General features: G+C 42.4%; 1 protein-coding gene across 5 annotated transcripts in view; it reads left to right on the forward strand.

Moving 5' to 3' along the window:
- The window catches only part of SLC8A3 (solute carrier family 8 member A3), a 229,836-nt gene that overhangs the window by 184,860 nt on the left and 26,098 nt on the right, over window positions 1-18,878 (forward strand). The gene's annotated exons all lie outside the window — the stretch shown is intronic.

The raw sequence follows: 18,878 nt of genomic DNA on the forward strand, positions 1-18,878 counted from the left end.
TTGCATGCAATAAATGGATGGTTCTTGAAATAATGGCTCAATCGTTCAGATGGCTGTGGGTCCGGTTTCCAGGAATCTTGGCAACCTGCAGCCAAGCATACGTTTTTCTTGCAGAGACTGCTGCAGGAGAAATGTGGTTACAAACCAAGAATACAAATTAATAATAAACAATGCAACACCTTAAAGGGTTAGTCCCTTCTCTCCCCTTTTAAACTGCTAGGTTATATAATTTTGAGAGTTTTCCTAAATACATTACTTTAGCAATGCTGCTTCTTTTGCCTGATATGTGAAATTATTCCTCCCATTGTGTACACAACATTGTCAAGGTCCCCAGCCTGGTGTCTGGTCAGGTCAGATGACATAACTCTCTGCTCTTTGGAGGGAAGGGTGTCCGAGTTCTTAAGAACAGACTTGCTTTCAAAGATATTATCTCCTGCTTTTGGGTCAGGTCAGCCCATTGTATTTTTCGGATAAATGCTTGCACAGTGTTAAAAACCACATTGATAACATTGAATTTACTGCAAGTCTGTTGTTTGTCCTGGCAACAAGTTTTATTTCTCTTCAAATCTGAGTCTTGTTATATACACTTAAGGTTTAATATTAAAGATTATTAGTACTAGTACCTAAGTTATATCTCATGATAAAGGCAATGACTATATCTGAGTTGCTTCGTAGTGTCCTGTTCATCGAGCAGTCAAAGTCACCCACCAGCTTGTTGAAAAATACCGAAAGTGAGAAGCAGGCAAACTGCTGAGAGAGGGGATAGGTAATCCTCTTTAAAGGGGTTACTCATGATATTTAGGATAGGTCATAAATATCTGATAGGATTGGGGCTAATAGCAGGCCTTTGTCCAGATCAGCTGTTTTGAGCTGTGTCCAGTCCCTGTACTATGTGGTCCCTGTACTGTACAGTGTTCGGAGCCAGGTAGGATATTATTGCAGCTAAGCTTCCATTGATTTAATGGATTGGAGTTACAATATCCAGCCATTATCCTGCCAGAGTGATCTGCCTTCCACCACTGTATAATATGGGGATCTAATGCAGTCCAAACAGCTTATCCATGTATGATCAGTGACCCATCATTCAGAATACAGTAAAAAAGACAGCACTCATAATAAACCCTATTTTATTAGCCCAACAAGTGCATACAAGCATTATTATTATTTAAATGTAAATTGTGAGCCCCATATAGGGATCACAATGTACATTTTTCCCTATCAGTATGTCTTTGTAGAATGGGAGGAAATCCACACAAACACGGGAAAACATACAAACTCCTTGCAGATGTTGTTCCTGGCAGGATTTGAACCCAGGACTCCAGCACTGCAAGGCTAACCACTGAGTCACCATGTTGCCCCCATACAAGCATTATTAAAAGAAAGATCTGCCTTTACAATCAAATGTTGCAATGCTTCTAAATTATAGCAATTTTACAAGTAATCATCATGTAAAACTCCTCTTGTTTTGCATCTCTAGATGCAGATCTGTACGCCTCCACAGCAACAGACTATAAAAATCCTATGTAGTCAGATCCTACAGTCATGCTTCCTTCAGTCTGTCCTTCCTACTATTTGGCAGTTTAGCAAGAAGTATAGTACAGACGACTGTCAGCATCACTGCAAGATCATACTACATGGGTTCCCTTAATGTAATTTGCCATGCTGATATGTAGTTTTGCATAGGAACTGTAGACACAAAAGCACAATAGCTGACTAGAATTTTCCAGTAAAGTACTGAATTTTTGTAAAATAGCCTAGACAGTAGAAAGCCTAAATAGCATATTGAGTGCTGGAACTAACAGAAATTATTGCTCGGGAACAGTGGGAGCTACAGAAAAAATTCCAACTACAGCAGAATCAGTGAAGGATGCAAAGATTTGGAGTTAGTTAAAGGGGTGGAACCTCCCTATTTTACCATGTAAGGCCGGGGCCCCACGGGACGTAAATACCGTGATTTGCCCGCGACGGAAACGCTGCGGGCAAAATCGCGGCATTTTACAGTGCAAGCAAAGGGGATGGGATTCATGCAAATCCCATGTCCACTTTGTGGAAGAAATCACAGCGCGGACACGCTGCGATTTGCAAAGCCATTGCAGCTTTGCAAATCGCAGCATGTCAATTATATCTACAGAAACGCCGGCGGCTTTCCCGTAGATATAATGTTAAGAGAAAGTCCGCAGAGGAAAACTCAGCAAACTTTCTGTTGAAAGCGCTGAGGAAAGAACCGCAGTGCGTTCACGCCACAGTTCTTTCCGCAGCGCTTTGGGCCTGTGGGGCCTTAACCTAAGGGTCAGTACACACGGAGATTTTTGGTGCTGATTTTGACGCTGAATCTGCCTCAAAATCAGCCTCCAAAAAAAGCCTCCCAATAGACATCTTTTGGAAGCTGATATTGAGGCGGCGTCAAAATCAGCACCAAAATACTCTGTGTCCATTGACCCTAATGAAGGAACAATGCTGTAGGGGATTCCTTATTACAATTATTTTCTAGAGTTGCTGCTTTTTGGTTATTTTTGATGTTTTAGAACAATGGTTGCAAAGCTGGAGCTTTACTTTTACTTGCTGTGCTTGCTTGCATTTTCTCAGTGCCGTATACTGCATATTATACTCCATTCATGTTACATTAATACCGTTCCAGTATTCAGTCGCTGGAGTGTGTAGTCAGATTCCCTAGGAAACCATCAGAGGTTTATATCACCCCTCATGTAATTTACAGCATTATACAGATTATACGGCATGGTAGCATTCATCTATGCTGCAGGGCTCATATTTCTTTCCAGTTTTATTCCAGGTCTTACATTTTCATCACTTATACTATCAGATGTGAACTGTTAATAATGTGCATGTTCTTAAGAGCTGTGGAAATGAACAGTTTTATCCAAAATTAGATGACTTAGCCTATTAACATATTTCTTAAAGGAGTGTTCCAGTTTATGTAAACTGAGCTTGGTTCTGTAATGAAAAAGTCTATAGATTACCAATATATATTGTTTCCATTTTTAAGATTACCTAGAGGCTGTTTATACTATGGATTGCTTACACAGCCTTAGGGCCAATTTATATGGCTGTGCTCAGACTGTGTGATGGATACATTTGTCCTTGGCTCATCTGGACTAATGCACCACAACAAAGTAATTTACGATGCTTTGAGGTCCAGAACACTATGGTTTGATGTTATGAGTTCCTATCATCTCTGTATGGAATAGTAGATCGAGCAGGTAATGCAGTCGTCACAAACATGGCCATGGTCTTGTGAATTGACCCTAAATACAATTCACCGACAACAAATAAAGATTGTGAAATTAATGGGGAGAAATAGAAACACAATAGGACAGGGTATGTTTAGATTTCTTTACGTAAAATGGGATTATAACATTCGCATTAAAAAAAATTAGACAAAAATGTGGGCGAAGATCGGTTTGTTCATGTTCAGCCTTCTTTATGTTATGTATCTATGCTACTTAGATCACGCACACATGGCTCCAGAAAGATCCTGGACACGGCCCAAACTATGTGATCACTGAAGTCCAAAGTAGAACTGAAAGCCAAGGAAACTCTATGGTCTGGGCCATGGTATACAAAGCATACACGACATGTCTACAATTCTATGACACTTTGTCCATAGTTACTAATGTTTTTTTGTGAAAAAACACAGCATGTAAGTCCTACTTGGGGCCACCATTAAACTGCAGGGAATGCATAAAATCGGCTCTTTTTTGGGGGGGTCAGAACAATCCAAATTTGCCAGAATTGCCCCTAAAAATGCAGAATAATCCAAACACATTTGTTACTGTTAAAAACTATATATGTCACTATGTGGCGGGTATATCGTCTATTATATTCAGATCCTGGAACGTCAACAACAGGAAGTGTACATTGGAAAATGTCACTGTGACTCTACAACTAAAGGCCCTACAACCTCTCACTTAAACCAAATCAATTCTCTCTAGGCTGCGCTGATGGAGTCCAAAGAGACAGAAATGGTGCTGTCTGTAGCTGAGAAATTGATTTGGTTATAACCCCGCATTATGCAGTAAATACTTCTGGGAAGTCGGGCATGTTGTTTAGGGTGCTTGCTATAGAGGGCAGCATAACAGAGGCACTGCCTCCCTGTTTACATCTTGGGAGACAGATTTGCATATTCTTCCCATGTTACCTTGCAGTGGAGCAACTATGGCTGTATAAGTCTCCACACACCTGAAAAGGTGGTCTCTCCCTAAGGATAGACGTTATCCCCACACCCTACAACTATGCAATGTTAAAGTACTGTAGTATAATATTCTTTCGGTGGGGCGGACTCACCATAAATTTTATGCAAGATTCTGATGTAAAAGACATGATAAATTCACAAATTTTGAATTTGGTGCATGCTCATTTCTGTGCCAATATGTGACTTTTGGTTCATAGGCACACCTCCACACTAATTTTCTGAAAGGGGGCATCACCTCTGCTGCCCTACAAATGTACTTTAATGTATGTAAATTTGAGATTCAAGAAAACAAAAGGTCAGGAAATGAGCCTAGTATATTATGAGTCATAAGCCTCTTGATAAGTTAGGGGCAACTTACACTGGCGCAGAAGACAGCAAGACTGGCGTAAAAATGTACAAAGCATCTTAAGGCTTAGATGGTATACAGCTCTGGGCCATGGTATACAGGTCTGGGCCATGGTATACAGATCTGGGCCATGATATACAGGTCTGGGCCATAGTATACAGATCTGGGCCATGGTATACAGGTCTGGGTCGTGGTATACAGGTCTTGGCCATGGTATACAGGTAGAGAACAGTAAATTGAACTGCTGCCCCAAGTAAAGAAAAACCAAGCTGCAACATGAGGGGGTCCCAATGGTGATGCCCCCAGCAGTCAGATATTTATAGACTGCAATATTTAGGTGATAAATCTTGTTCCCTGGGAATATCCCTTTAAGGATTTACAGGTCTGTGTTGGTCATAGGTGTAGTTACTTTTTTAATACATGTATAGTCATTGAGTACCAGGAACTGTAGTTTCTTCTCAGTAGTCAGTGAATTTTTTTTTCCATTCTAAGTCAAATCCACCTGAAAGATTAAGTGAGATAATTATATTATTATAATATATTCTAGTATAGGCTCACCTGACCAGAGGATATCCTATAAGTGTTCTAGATACTGCTATGTCTACTCTCTACAAGGGATTTTATAGAATTAAAGAAATAGCCGATAAAAATTCCTTGTTTTTTGTGCCATGCCCGGCAGGGAAGACATTTCCCGATAGATCCCCCATGCTGACTGCTTATTTAGAACAGCAGGCTTTCATGACACCTAGAAAATGCATCTTTTTGTATTCCATGAAATGCTCGGTGCTTCTAGGCTGAAAATATCCTGCCAGAAACAGGGAGACCCAGCACGTAGAGAGATTTTTTTCAACTCTCTGCTTCTATTTTCTTTTCTTTCAGAACAGGCTACATCTGATTTATTCAGTAAATACGAGGCCAGTGTGTTACAGTCCTGACACATGCCGGGTCATTGTTAGACGAGTCACTAGCAAAGGGGCAGCTCCCTCTAGTGTCTTTCGTTTGGAAAGCAGGCGAAAGGCGATGACCATGAATCCACGACTGTATAATGTGGGTAGATGACGTACTAATATGGATAGATTTAGCAATGGCGATAAACATTACAAAAAACTCTGAGTAATTTATTTTGCATTACCGAGTCAACATATTCGGAGGGGAATTTTACTATCATTATAGAAGTCTTAACTATGATAGGACCCTTCTTGCAATGGTAGCTGTTACATAGCACTAGCTATGAGATGACTGGTCAAGGCAACATAGTGATCGATCCTGTTAGATAGAGTGATCCTGTTGGGTGATTTGTGTTACCCTATGTGAGTGCAGTATATGACAAAGGGAGAGAAGATGAGATTTGGGATATATGGGCTCATAGGGTTTGGGGGAACCTTCGGCTCTCCAGCTGTTGTGAAACTACAACTCCCAACATGCTCCATTCACTTCCATGGGAGTTGCAAGAACAGCAGAGCAAGTATGCATGCTGGGAGTTGTAGTTTTGCAACAGCTGAAGAGCCGAAGGTTGCCTAATCCTGGGCTAGGGTTTCTGAATAGGACTCCTAAGAGAGATAGTAAGAGTTCATACACAATAAGGAGCAGGAGTAAGCAGGCCTTCTATTGTCTCCCAGGAGTCCTGTCATGATTTAGTCTTCTTTTTAGTTAGAGATCCTTTTCCAAATCCTATAAATCTAATATATTACAAAGCTCAGCTACTCTTGGCAAAAATCACTTGGAAGGTTCACTTTAAGCCTGGACATTGACCAAGTGCAAACTGAAGAAAGGAAAGAATCCTAGAACTCAACCAATGACAGCTGGCACTTCCACCAGGTTTTAGAGAATGTTCAGCACATACTTGTATATTTTAGAATATTATATTATTTTCAATGAAGTAGCTCTAAAGGGACCCTCCACAGGAGATAAATAAGCATAGCGGAGGCAATGGACTATCTGAAGCGGCACCAGTCGAGGCTTGTATAAACCATACCACATGGTGACTTTAAGGCTTCCTCTTCTCATTGACTTGTCAGACGTTCATGAGCTCCTGAATACACTCTGGGACTCATTCCTGAAATCCTTTTGCGTTTACCCCATTCTCCAATATGTCCATTGAGTCTCCTGGGTACCACTAACTAGCTCAGGGTTGACCATGTTTGGTATGTTGTATTGCGGACCATAAAGAACCCATCATGTAGTCTATTGTAATGACAAGTCCCTTTAAGTGTATAAGGGTGCATTCACACTGAGTAAACGCTAGCTTATTCTGAACGTAAAACACGTTCAGAATAAGCGGCGTCTAAAGCAGCTCCATTCATTTCTATGGGAGCGGGGATACGAGCGCTCCCCATAGAAATGAATGGGCTGCTTCTTTCACTCCGTGCAGTCCCATTGAAGTGAATGGGGAGTGCCGGCGTATACGGCAAGCTCTGCTCATGCCGGAGCGTACACGCCGGCACTCCCCATTCACTTCAATGGGACTGCACGGAGTGAAAGAAGCAGACCATTCATTTCTATGGGGAGCGCTCGTATCCCCGCTCCCATAGAAATGAATGGAGCTGCTTTAGACGCCGCTTATTCTGAACGTGTTTTACGTTCAGAATAAGCTAGCGTTTACTCAGTGTGAATTCACCCTAACTGTGATTTTCCCCCATCCAAATGTAAGACTTGTTAAAATATCGAGTCATTGTGAGTCTCCTACTAACCCTCGGGGGCTTGTGTGAACTTTTCTTAACCTTCATGTCTATAATAACGCAACTTCCTGAAGTTCAAGGCTGATCATTAGCGGCATGTCAGTGTTATAGCGGTGACACGGCTTTTGTTACAGCTTTCCCCGCAGCTTGCTGTATTCTGACACATATCCCCCACACTTGCTGTTTGTATCCCCTTGCCTCTTCTCTGTAAAATGATAATGTTCTCGTGTCATCCATAAAGCCCTCCAGAAACCTGACATGCCTGTGTAAGGCTTGCCGTGAATAGCTGCACCTACCGTATTGATCCTTTGTTATTTTGCGGAGGGTGTTATTATTTTAGATATCATCTCTATACCGTGAATAATCCTTCCTGAGCATCACAAGATTTTTTTCGACGTTGCGTAGAGAAAGAGGAGACATCTGGCTCCCACGGTATGCGCCATTGTCTGCTATATTAGGATGGCTCTGTACCTACAAATAGCATTACGTGATAAATAGAAATACAGCAATTTTACCCGTTCAATTTTCAGAGCCTAGGAGCCGCTGGAATATGAGATTTGTCTTACACGTTACTCCGCTAAGCAGATTACTTCTCTTAGACCTTCATACTAATAGACACTGACATAAAGCTGGCCCTCATCTAGGCAGGGTCGCCATCAGGAATTTTGGGGCCCCATACAGCCTAAGTGTCTGGACCCCCCTCGCCATTTTAAAACTACTTTATTTTGCGTCATACCAATCCTGTATTACATTTCCCTTTATTTAGCAGCATTACAAGGCTTAATCAGATTCTATTTGCAGGTAAAATCTGCTACGTGTGACAGCGCCTATAGAGAGCCAACACCATTTATAAGAGCCCTCCTAATAAATCCTCAGGGCTTATTCACATTGTGTTTTTGGCCTCCCTTGCCGGGATACGTTGGTAACCAGTCAGAATCCGCTGTCAACTTATCCCTGCACGAAGAACTGGCCATTAAAAAAAAAGGGGGGGCCTGCAGTTCTCCGTGCAGGGATAAGTGGGGAGCTGATTGTGACTGGTTACCAACGTATCCCAGCAAGGGAGGCCAAAAACGCAACGTGAATACTCCTTTAAAGTGAAAGTCCCACCCCCAAACAGGCTGCTATGCTAGTAGCATAGCAGCCTACATCATTATTAATACAAAGCACACATACCTTTGGAGGTATTGTCTGCTTTGTAGTTCTCCAACTAAAAACTTATATATTATATATTATTGCCCCAGTTCCCTCTCCGCAGTGCCGCACACCCGCTGCCCCAACAACCCCCCCCCTTCTAACATCTTTCCATTGCCCCCTGTACCCATACCTCCCAACTTTTGAAGAACCAAAAGAGGGACAAATTGTGCGGCTCGCTTTGCGCACCGCGGCAAATTTAGCCCCACCCACTTTTATGTTGACTCCGCCCATTCTCATTAATTTTTCATGTGCCCGCACACAGTATAATCCTCCTACAGTCACCCGTAAATTATATGTACCCCCTCTATCTCTCCCCCAGCTTCATATACACCCTTCATCTGCCCCCAGTTTCATGTCCCCTCCATCTCTGCCCCCAGTTTCATGTCCCCTCCATCTCTGCCTCCAGATTCATGTCCCCTCCATCTCTGCCCCCAGTGTCATGCCGTCCTCTCCATCTTTGCCCCAGTGTCATGCCCTCCTCTCCATCTCTGCCCCCAGACACTGGGGGCAGAGATGGAGAGGACGGCATTACACTGGGGGCAGAGATGGAGAGGACGGCATTACACTGCATTATATATACAGTCCTATGAAAAAGTTTGGGCACCCCTATTAATCTTAATCATTTTTAGTTCTAAATATTTTGGTGTTTGCAACAGCCATTTCAGTTTGATATATCTAATAACTGATGGACACAGTAATATTTCAGGATTGAAATGAGGTTTATTGTGCTAACAGAAAATGCGCAATATGCATTAAACCAAAATTTGACCAGTGCAAAAATATGGGCACCTATACATAAAAGTGACATTAATATTTAGTAGATCCTCCTTTTGCAAAGATAACAGCCTCTAGTCGCTTCCTGTATCTTTTAATCAGTTCCTGGATCCTGGATGAAGGTATTTTGGACCATTGCTTTCTACAAAACAATTCAAGTTCAGTTAAGTTTGATGGTCGCCGAACATGGACAGCCCGCTCTCAAATGATCTGAAAACAAAGATTGTTCAACATAGTTGTTCAGGGGAAGGATACAAAACGTTGTCTCAGAGATTTAACCTGTCAGTTTCCACTGTGAGGAACATAGTAAGGAAATGGAAGACCACAGGGACAGTTCTTGTTAAGCCCAGAAGTGGCAGGCCAAGAAAAATATCAGAAAGGCAGAGAAGAAGAATGGTGAGAACAGTCAAGGACAATCCACAGACCACCTCCAAAGAGCTGCAGCATCATCTTGCTGCAGATGGTGTCACTGTGCATCGGTCAACTATACAGCGCACTTTGCACAAATAGAAGCTGTATGGGAGAGTGATGAGAAAGAAGCCGTTTCTGCACGTACGCCACAAATAGAGTTGCCTGAGGTATGAAAAAGCACATTTGGACAAGGCAGCTTCATTTTGGAAACAAAAATTGAGTTGTTTGGTTATAAAAAAAGGCGTTATGCATGGCGTCCAAAAAGAAACAGCATTCCAAGAAAAACACATGCTACCCACTGTAAAATTTGGTGGAGGTTCCATCATGCTTTGGGGCTGTGTAGCCAATGCCGGCATCGGGAATCTTGTTAAAGTTGAGAGTCGCATGGATTCCACTCAGTATCAGCAGATTCTTGAGAATAATATTCAAGAATCAGTGACGAAGTTGAAGTTACGCCGGGGATGGATATTTCAGCAAGACAATGATCCAAAACACCGCTCCAAATCCTCAGGCATTCATGCAGAGGAACAATTACAATGTTCTGGAATGGCCATCCCAGTCCCCAGACCTGAATATCATTGAACATCTGTGGGATGATTTGAAGCGGGCTGTCCATGCTCGGCGACCATCTAACTTAACTGAACTTGAATTGTTTGTCCAAAATACCTTTATCCAGGATCCAGGAACTGATTAAAAGCTACAGGAAGCGACTAGAGGCTGTTATCTTTGCAAAAGGAGGATCTACTAAATATTAATGTCACTTTTCTGTTGAGGTGCCCATATTTTTGCACCGGTCAAATTTTGGTTTAATGCATATTGCGCATTTTCTGTTAGTACAATAAACCTCATTTCAATCCTGAAGTATTACTGTGTCCATCAGTTATTAGATATATCAAACTGAAATGGCTGTTGCAAATACCAAAATATTTAGAACTAAAAATGATTAAGATTAATAGGGGTGCCCAAACTTTTTCATAGGACTGTATATATATCACTGTTGGAAATCACTGACAATGTCATGTGTTGCCTTACAGTCAAAGCTCTGGTGCAAATGATATACGGTCCTAGACCAGTGGCCTTAGTGTTAGCTAAAATAATCAAGGTCCAGACACCAATTTCATAGTCCAAGTCAATAAGGCCAAGTGAACCCCAGTTTAGTGTTATATTAGAAATACATTTTTCAAAAAAAAATTGTAATAACAGTGGGTCCTAAAACACAGTGCATGAAAAGGTCACCGAAATTATATATCCAAGGTATTTTGTCTATTTTGTGTTTGATGTCCACTGATGGAGGGGCTCAACTCATCCATTGAATAAGACTGAGCACAGCACCTATATATTTCCTAGTTTTCTATTCTGTGCACAGTATTATTCAATGGAGTGTGCTGATGGAAAATTGGGTTGTACCCCTCCATCAGTGGCCATGTTGAGATCAGACCACCATACAGTCAATAAATAGACACTGTGCTCACCAATCGGGTGGTGTTTGTCACAGGAGGCTCTTGGCCCTGAATGCCTTATACACTTTCTACCAATAAGTATTTGGACCCCAATGCAAATGAACATATCTGCGGTCGTGATGTACGTCACGCCTCTAGCCGTTAAATAGGAAACAGCATTGGCATTAGTGTATTGGCATTAGTCACATGCAAGATGCTACAAAGTGCAGAGTTGTTTCATTTCGAGAAAGGGGTAATTGTGGGGTACCACAGAATTGGTCGATCCTTAAGGGACATAGCAAACAAACTGAATTACCCAAAATCAACAGTGGCATGTGATTACAAAGTGGAAGGTGACCGGTGATTGTCAGAATGTCCCCCGAGTCGGCAGACCCCCGAAACTGGGAGATAGAGGCCGACGAGTTCTGGCCAGAGAAACCGCACCCAACCGATGGCTCACATACACCAGGAGTGTCACCAGGCATCCGGGAGTATTGTGTCGATCAATCCCATCCGTAAGGAAGCATCTGCTGGGGTCTACCAACTATTGTATAGGAATAAATGTTGTTTTTCTCTTCTACCACAGGGGTCCAAATACTTATTGGTAGACAGTGTACATGAAGCTGCTCATAGTGCTACTTCCAGAACATTTTTGAATGATCCGACCTTGGCCAGACCTTCCAACAACTCCAGTTCTTTGGATCCTTTAATAGATGCCGCTCCACTGATTCTGTTGTAGTTGGAACTTTTTCAGTCAGTGCAGTTATCAATCAGTTTCTTGTTTTTGTTAGTGAATTTGTAGAGCCTGATATGCTAGTTGGGCTCTCTAACAGCCATGTGGGTGGTGCCTGTCACACAGCGGGGTGTGATTCAGAACTGTAATCAGAGATGGAAAGCATTAGAGTTTATAATCATTCTCCCTAGGCTGCTCTTACCTGACATCACCCGCTTGACAGCAGAGAGACTTAATAGCAAATCAGGCACCAAAACTAACTGCATTGATTGCATAGGAATAGCAAAGGCTATAGAAAAATTCCAAATGCAAAAAAACAAAAAAATAAGAAATGACTGAAAGAGAACCAGTTAAATGATGCAAAGAACTAGAGTTGGCCGAGTTGTTGAAAGGTTCTGTCTAATTTTTCATTAAGTCCATTTCCACTGTATAATCGACCTTTAACATCACTCTCTGATGATCGAAAATGCCTTTGCCAGTGTTTACTAACCAAACTTTAGATTAATCCTAGTATCAAATGGATCTTGATATAATCCAGAGAAAAACAAGGGAATGTAAAACACAGCCCTCCTGTGTGGTGAAAATTACAGTCCAAACATTTTGATATCGAAAAAAGCTGGAACACTCACTCAAATCAATGGTAGAACAATCGCACAAAACCTCCTAGGCTCCTCCAGCTTGGAACGTGTTCACAGTAGTAGAATCCCGGTAAATATGAAGTCCAGCGATATCCACTTTTCATAAAATTATCCTTTTATTATAACATCGTTAAAAGTTGCAGACATACGAACTGTACATGGACAAACTGGAATTATGCACTTCAGTAGCAGCCCTGACTGACAAGCTGACGCGTTTCGAAACTATTGTTTCTTAGTCATAGCTCAAATGATCTGAAAACTCTGTGTCTATATATAAGAGGAGAGGTCAGAAGGATAGATATTTTTGTTGACTTCTTGATGTTTACAGATATCCTTTGCATTTTGCTTTTTCGCAGTTCAAGTGTTGGCTTTATCTTGTCTTGTAGCTGGTTGGTGAACATTGATGTGGTGTAGGATGACTTACCTGGCCGTGGGTAATACGTAAATCATGTGGTATATATGATGACAGCATATGTAATAGTAATGGATGTGTTTATTTACTTGATCATTGAAACTTGTTACAATGACAAAAATTTAAAGATATAGAACTTGGAATAAAAAACAACCAGGTATACAATGAAAAATATTATGATAAAAAACATAATAAATAAACAAATAAATAAAATACATACGAGAAAATTTTAATAATGATATCACCAGGCATCTTCTGTCGGAATTTTTCATCTGTATTATAACGAGGTTTTGAACTCCATCTAATAGTTATGTGCATTTTCTAAATGTTGTATAAGAATGATGTTCAGATAGCAGTCCTTGTGTTCTTTTAAATGTTTTTACCGTTTTGTCAGACTAAGGTGTGGGTGCTTTATACAACCATGCATGTGGCCAGTTGATTATGTTGATTGTGCTCAGCTGGTCCTTCTGACCTCACCTCTTATATATAGACACAGAGTTTTCAGATCATTTGAGCTATGAAACGATAGTTTCGAAACGCGTCAGCTTGTCAGTCAGGGCTGCTACTGAACTCCATAATTCCAGTTTGTCCATGTACAATTTGTATGTCTGCAACTTTTAACGATGTTATAATAAAAGGATAATTTTATGAAAATTGGATATCGCTGGACTTCATATTTACAGGGATTCTTTTAATATCAAATGGAACCTGGTTTGGTGGCTTTATGGAAAGTAGCAACGAAAAAAAACAGACAGCAATACTTACTGCAAAGGAAATTTGCTTATGAATGACAAGTGGGTGAATGCATCTATAGAATGGGACAGGTTGGGTTCACATCTGCGCCCAGTCTCTGGTTTAGCCATTCCGGACGGTTTCCGTCTTCTACCCTTGCAAAACTGGACAAGAGACGGAAACCCAGCGGTCAGCTTTCAAACCCATTCACTTGAATGGGTTTGCAAAGGTGACCGCCTGTGTGCGTCTTCTGCCTTTCCGCGTTGAAACCATTTTTTTTAACCGGACACAAAGCCTTGCATGTCTGACTTTGTGTCTGACTAAAACAAAAACGGCTTCCCCGCAGACAGGCAGAAGACGCACACGGGAGGTCACCTTTGCAAACCCATTCAAGTGAAGGGGTTTGAAAGCTGACCGCTGGGTTTCCGTCTCTTGTCCAGTTTTGCGGGGCAGAAGATGGAAATCGGCTGGAATGGCTAAACCAGAGACCGGGCGCAGATGTGTAGGTGGCCGCGACTCTCCCTACTGATGTTTCCACTTTATAACAAGGGGACTTATAAATTAGAAGAAGATATCTGCAAGTGTTAAAAAGTTGTGATGTTAAGAATGTTTCTGTACTAAGTACACCGCATACTGATTCATATTATCACTAGAGACGGAGGTGTGAATTAGAAATAGGTTGCAGAAAATCCATTATGGCATATTTACATAGTTATTTGCGTAGTTACAGATTTATTACAAGGACATTCACAAGTCTGCCCGAACCTTCCCACATTCTTATATTTCTTTTACATACACATTTGCATCAACAATGCTATTAGGATAAATTTACACACGGTAGATTTGTTGCAGAAAGTTCGGCAATGGAAAATCCATTCCAAATATACAAATGAGGATGTTTTTGAAGCAGGTATTTCTGTGAGCCCATTGAGATGAATGAGATAGACAGATACCCTTGTGCAACAAATTTGCCTCGGGTGAACATCGCCTAATAAGGCTGACTGACAACATTTCGGGTAAGTTCACACAGAGTTTTTTTTGGTCAGGGTTTTGGCATTGTCAAAACCGGACCGGAAAAAGCGTGAGACGTTTCTTGAGGCGTTTTTTGCCATTTGAAGCGTTTCTTGAAGCGTTTTTTTTGAGGCGTTTTTCGAGGAGTTTCCTGATCCGTTTCCTCTTGGGATGTGGTCATGAATTATATTTTTTTTAAAAACGCCTTGCGTTTCCTGATCAGGTTTTTGCCAAAAACGCTTCAGGTTCCGCTTCAGTTTTTTTGACCAAAAATACACGAGCAGGAAAAATTGGCTCAGGCTAAGGCCCCACAGGCCGGAAACGCAGTGATAAAGCGCTGTGGGAAGAACCGCTGCGTGATTGCATTGCGGTTCTTTCTGCAGCGCTTTGATTCTGCAGCGCTTTGAAGAGAAAGTTCACAGAGTTTTCCTCTGCGGACTTTCTCTTCCCATTATATCTACGGGAAAGCTGCCGCCGTTTCCGTAGATATAATTGACATGCTGCGATTTGCAAAGTAGCAGAAAAAAGAAGCGAGATGACTTATCTTGCCGCAGATTCCAAGTTTGACTCCCTCCCAATTAGGCTCATTAATTTGGGCCTAATCCGGAGCGGAATGCTGCGATGGGATGCCGGCGCACTGTAACAGCAATCCGTCACAGCTAGCCGCGCTGTATGTTCACATGCACAATCCATTTCCTCTGTGTGAACCTACCCTTAAAGGAGTAGTCCATAAGTCTGTTTTAGTAAATAGATGAATTTTTTGTTACATAACTATTCTGGAGCATGTTTCCAAATTTCAGAATGAATTGACAACCAATTGGCACCAGTTGGGGGTATGTTCCTACACATCTTTAGGGTCCATTCACACGGAGGAAAATGGCGCTTTATTTGGTGCTAAATTTTCAGCACTGAAAAAAGCCTCCAATTGATTTCAATGGGTTCTGCTAGCTTTTTTTTCCACTGTTCAGTATACTTGAAAAAACCGACATGGGTGTAAACAGACACAAGATAAAATCCCATTGAAATAAATGGAAATTTCAGGCGGACCAGCTAGTGTTCATTGCTAAAATCTTGTACTGACATTAGCCACGGACACTGCTGATGGAATCCAACGGTAGTGTGAACACTTCCATATAGAGAAATGTAAAGATGATCAAAATGTGCATGTTCAACCAAAATATTTGTAGGTTGTGTGACATTAGCAACAAATGGCCCAACTGGTCACAGGTCATCATTTGTAAAAAGTCGGGTGTGATCAAAATTTTCACCTAATAGTACCTAGACCAGTGGTTCTCAACCTTTCTAATGCCGTGACCCCGCAATACAGTTCCTCATGTTGCGGTGACCCCAAACCAAAAAATAATTTTGGTGGCTACTTCATAACTGTAAAGGCTAGTTCACACAGGGGGCGGTATAGCGGATTTATAGCGAATTTAGGCACTGAGAGTGACGCGGGGAGCCGCATCACTCTCAGGTCAAAATACGACTGCCACGACTGTCACGGCTTCCCCCCCGGAGTCGGCTCAAATTAACGGGCCGACTTCGGAGGTTGCTGCCGCCAGGCGGACGCCATGGCTCACCGAGCCGCGGAATCCACCTGAAGGGCAGCCCGCTTTTTTTTTGCAAAAAACAAGCCTGGCGGTCTAAATAGACCTCCATTGTGAGGGGGCGGATTATGACGTGGATTTCGAGCCATAATCTGCCCCCTCTGTACCCGTGTGAATGGGCCTTAATTTTGCTACAGTTATGATTCGGAATGTAAATACCTGATATGCATTATGTATTCTGAAACACCCCCCATTATGTATTCCTGAAACAACCCCCATCTTGCTCACACACAGCCTGAACCCCTCTATCATTCTCACACACAGTCTGAACCCCACTATCATGCTCACACACAGCCTGAACCCCACTATCATGCTCACACACAGCCTGAACCCCCCTATCATACTCACACACAGCCTGACCCCCCTATCATACTCACACACAGCCTGAACCCCACTATCATGCTCACACACAGCCTGAACCCCACTATCATGCTCACACACAGCCTGAACCCCACTATCATGCTCACACACAGCCTGAACCCCTCTATCATGCTCACACACAGCCTGAACCCCACTATCATGCTCACACACAGCCTGAACCCCACTATCATGCTCACACACAGCCTGAACCCCACTATTATGCTCACACACAGCCTGAACCCCACTATCATGCTCATACACAGCCTGAACCCCACTATCATGCTCAAACACAACCTGAACCCCACTATCATGCTCACACACAGCCTGAACCCCACTATCATGCTCACACACAGCCTGAACCCCACTATCATGCTCATACACAGCCTGAACCCCACTATCATGCTCAAACACAACCTGAACCCCACTATCATGCTCACACACAGCCTGAACCCCACTATCATGCTCACACACAGCCTGAACCCCACTATCATGCTCACACACAGCCTGAACCCCACTATCATGCTCACACACAGCCTGAACCCCTCTATCATGCTCATATACACAGCCTGAACCCCACTATCATGCTCACACACAGCCTGAACCCCACTATTATGCTTGCACACAGCCTGAACACCCCCCACCCCCCATCTTGCTCACACACAGCCTTAACCCCTCTATCATACTTACACACAGCCTGAATCCCCCTATCATGCTAACACACACACACTCTCTCCATCTTACTTTCCAGCCTCCATTCACTGCAGCTGGCCCTTCCTGTGTAACTCGGCACTGTACTGAATAACTCCGCCCACAGAGTCCGATCACATGGTCATGACATCATCACAGGTCCTTCAGCCCACTAGGATCTACCCTGCTGCGGACAGTAGCGCGGCTTCTCAGCTGCTAAAGCCATCGGAAATATGTATTTTCCGATGGCGTTCGACCCCCGCCGGGGTCGCGACCCACAGGTTGAGAACCGCTGACCTAGACTGTGTATGGTGCAGTGCTAATATGGACATAGCTTCTATGCCTGCACTATAGAGCGGTATACAAATCATACATTTCTTCTGCTTTTAACAAACTGATAGGTAATAATGAATATTTGGTTAAGACTTAAGCAAAATATCCAAGTAATGTTAACTTCTGTAAGTATAAAAATATGACCAAACATAAAGATTCTTCTAAACCCAAGCCTAATATTGAAAATTAAAGCTGAAATCCCATGGACTATGTCAGTGGTTCATTTGCGCTTTATGACACATTTTAATTAAGGTCTCTGGTGTAGAGGGAAGGTAGGTACCTGACATATAGGGATTACTATATAATGAGGGCAAGGTTAGCAGGGTGTTATGAGCGGTGGCACAAAACGGAATATGAAAAAGTATTTCGAGATAATATGTCGCAACCCCAATCCATAATTTTGGCAGCTTATTTGAAAGACAAAATGTGTTCATTTTACCGAGCACCTGTTGCCTAGACACAGAGGAGACAGAGGTACAGGGCTATCTAATGATAACCAAGACTATTAGGAACCAGGGAGTCTTGGGGACTGGACATAGCTCAAGACTGAAGATCTGAATCTCTGTCTCCATATTTTAGGACATCTGCTATGAAAAATAAATGGTCAAAACTCATGAGGATTTGAATTGGACATCTGCAATGAAAGATAAATGGCCTACGCAGCGAAAAGGAGTCTTTAAGGCTGAAGGTCCACATTGCTAAGACGCAGCAGACAAAAAACATTTCGTTTTACAGTACCTGCATAGTCCTTTAGCTAGTGATTTGCCGGTGGTGTTGTATAGTATCTGCAAGGTGGATGGGATTCATGCGAATCCCATGCCCACTTTGCGTTTAAAACTGCAGCGCGGACACGCTGCTGTTTCCAAAACCGGCCTCCAAATTGTCCGACTATCTGTACACTATCTTCTTACTAGTGGCTGTGCAGTGTATTACAGCTTTGACCCCTTCAAATGAAAGGGGGAAAAACTTTTTCTTTTAATGTAGATTGTGAGCCCCACATAGAGCTCATCTTTGGAATATGGGAAATCCATGCAAATACAGGGAGAACATACAAACTCCTTGCAAATGATTTTTTGCCCTTGGCAGGATTTGAACACCAGGACCCAGCGCTGCAAGGCTGCAGTGCTAACCACTGAGCTACCATGTGGCCCCGGAGAAAAACTCTTATAGCCTGCACCAGCACTGCTAAGTTGACAGCAAGACAATAAACGAACGGATGTAAACCAATGAAGATATACAGTACAGTCTTCAAACAGTTAATGGGCAGGGGTGCCAGATATTGGTCCCCCACTCTGATATTAAAAGCCTATTCT

This window comes from Leptodactylus fuscus, chromosome 7 (genome assembly GCF_031893055.1).
Source record: "Leptodactylus fuscus isolate aLepFus1 chromosome 7, aLepFus1.hap2, whole genome shotgun sequence".
Taxonomy (NCBI): Eukaryota; Metazoa; Chordata; class Amphibia; order Anura; family Leptodactylidae; genus Leptodactylus; species Leptodactylus fuscus.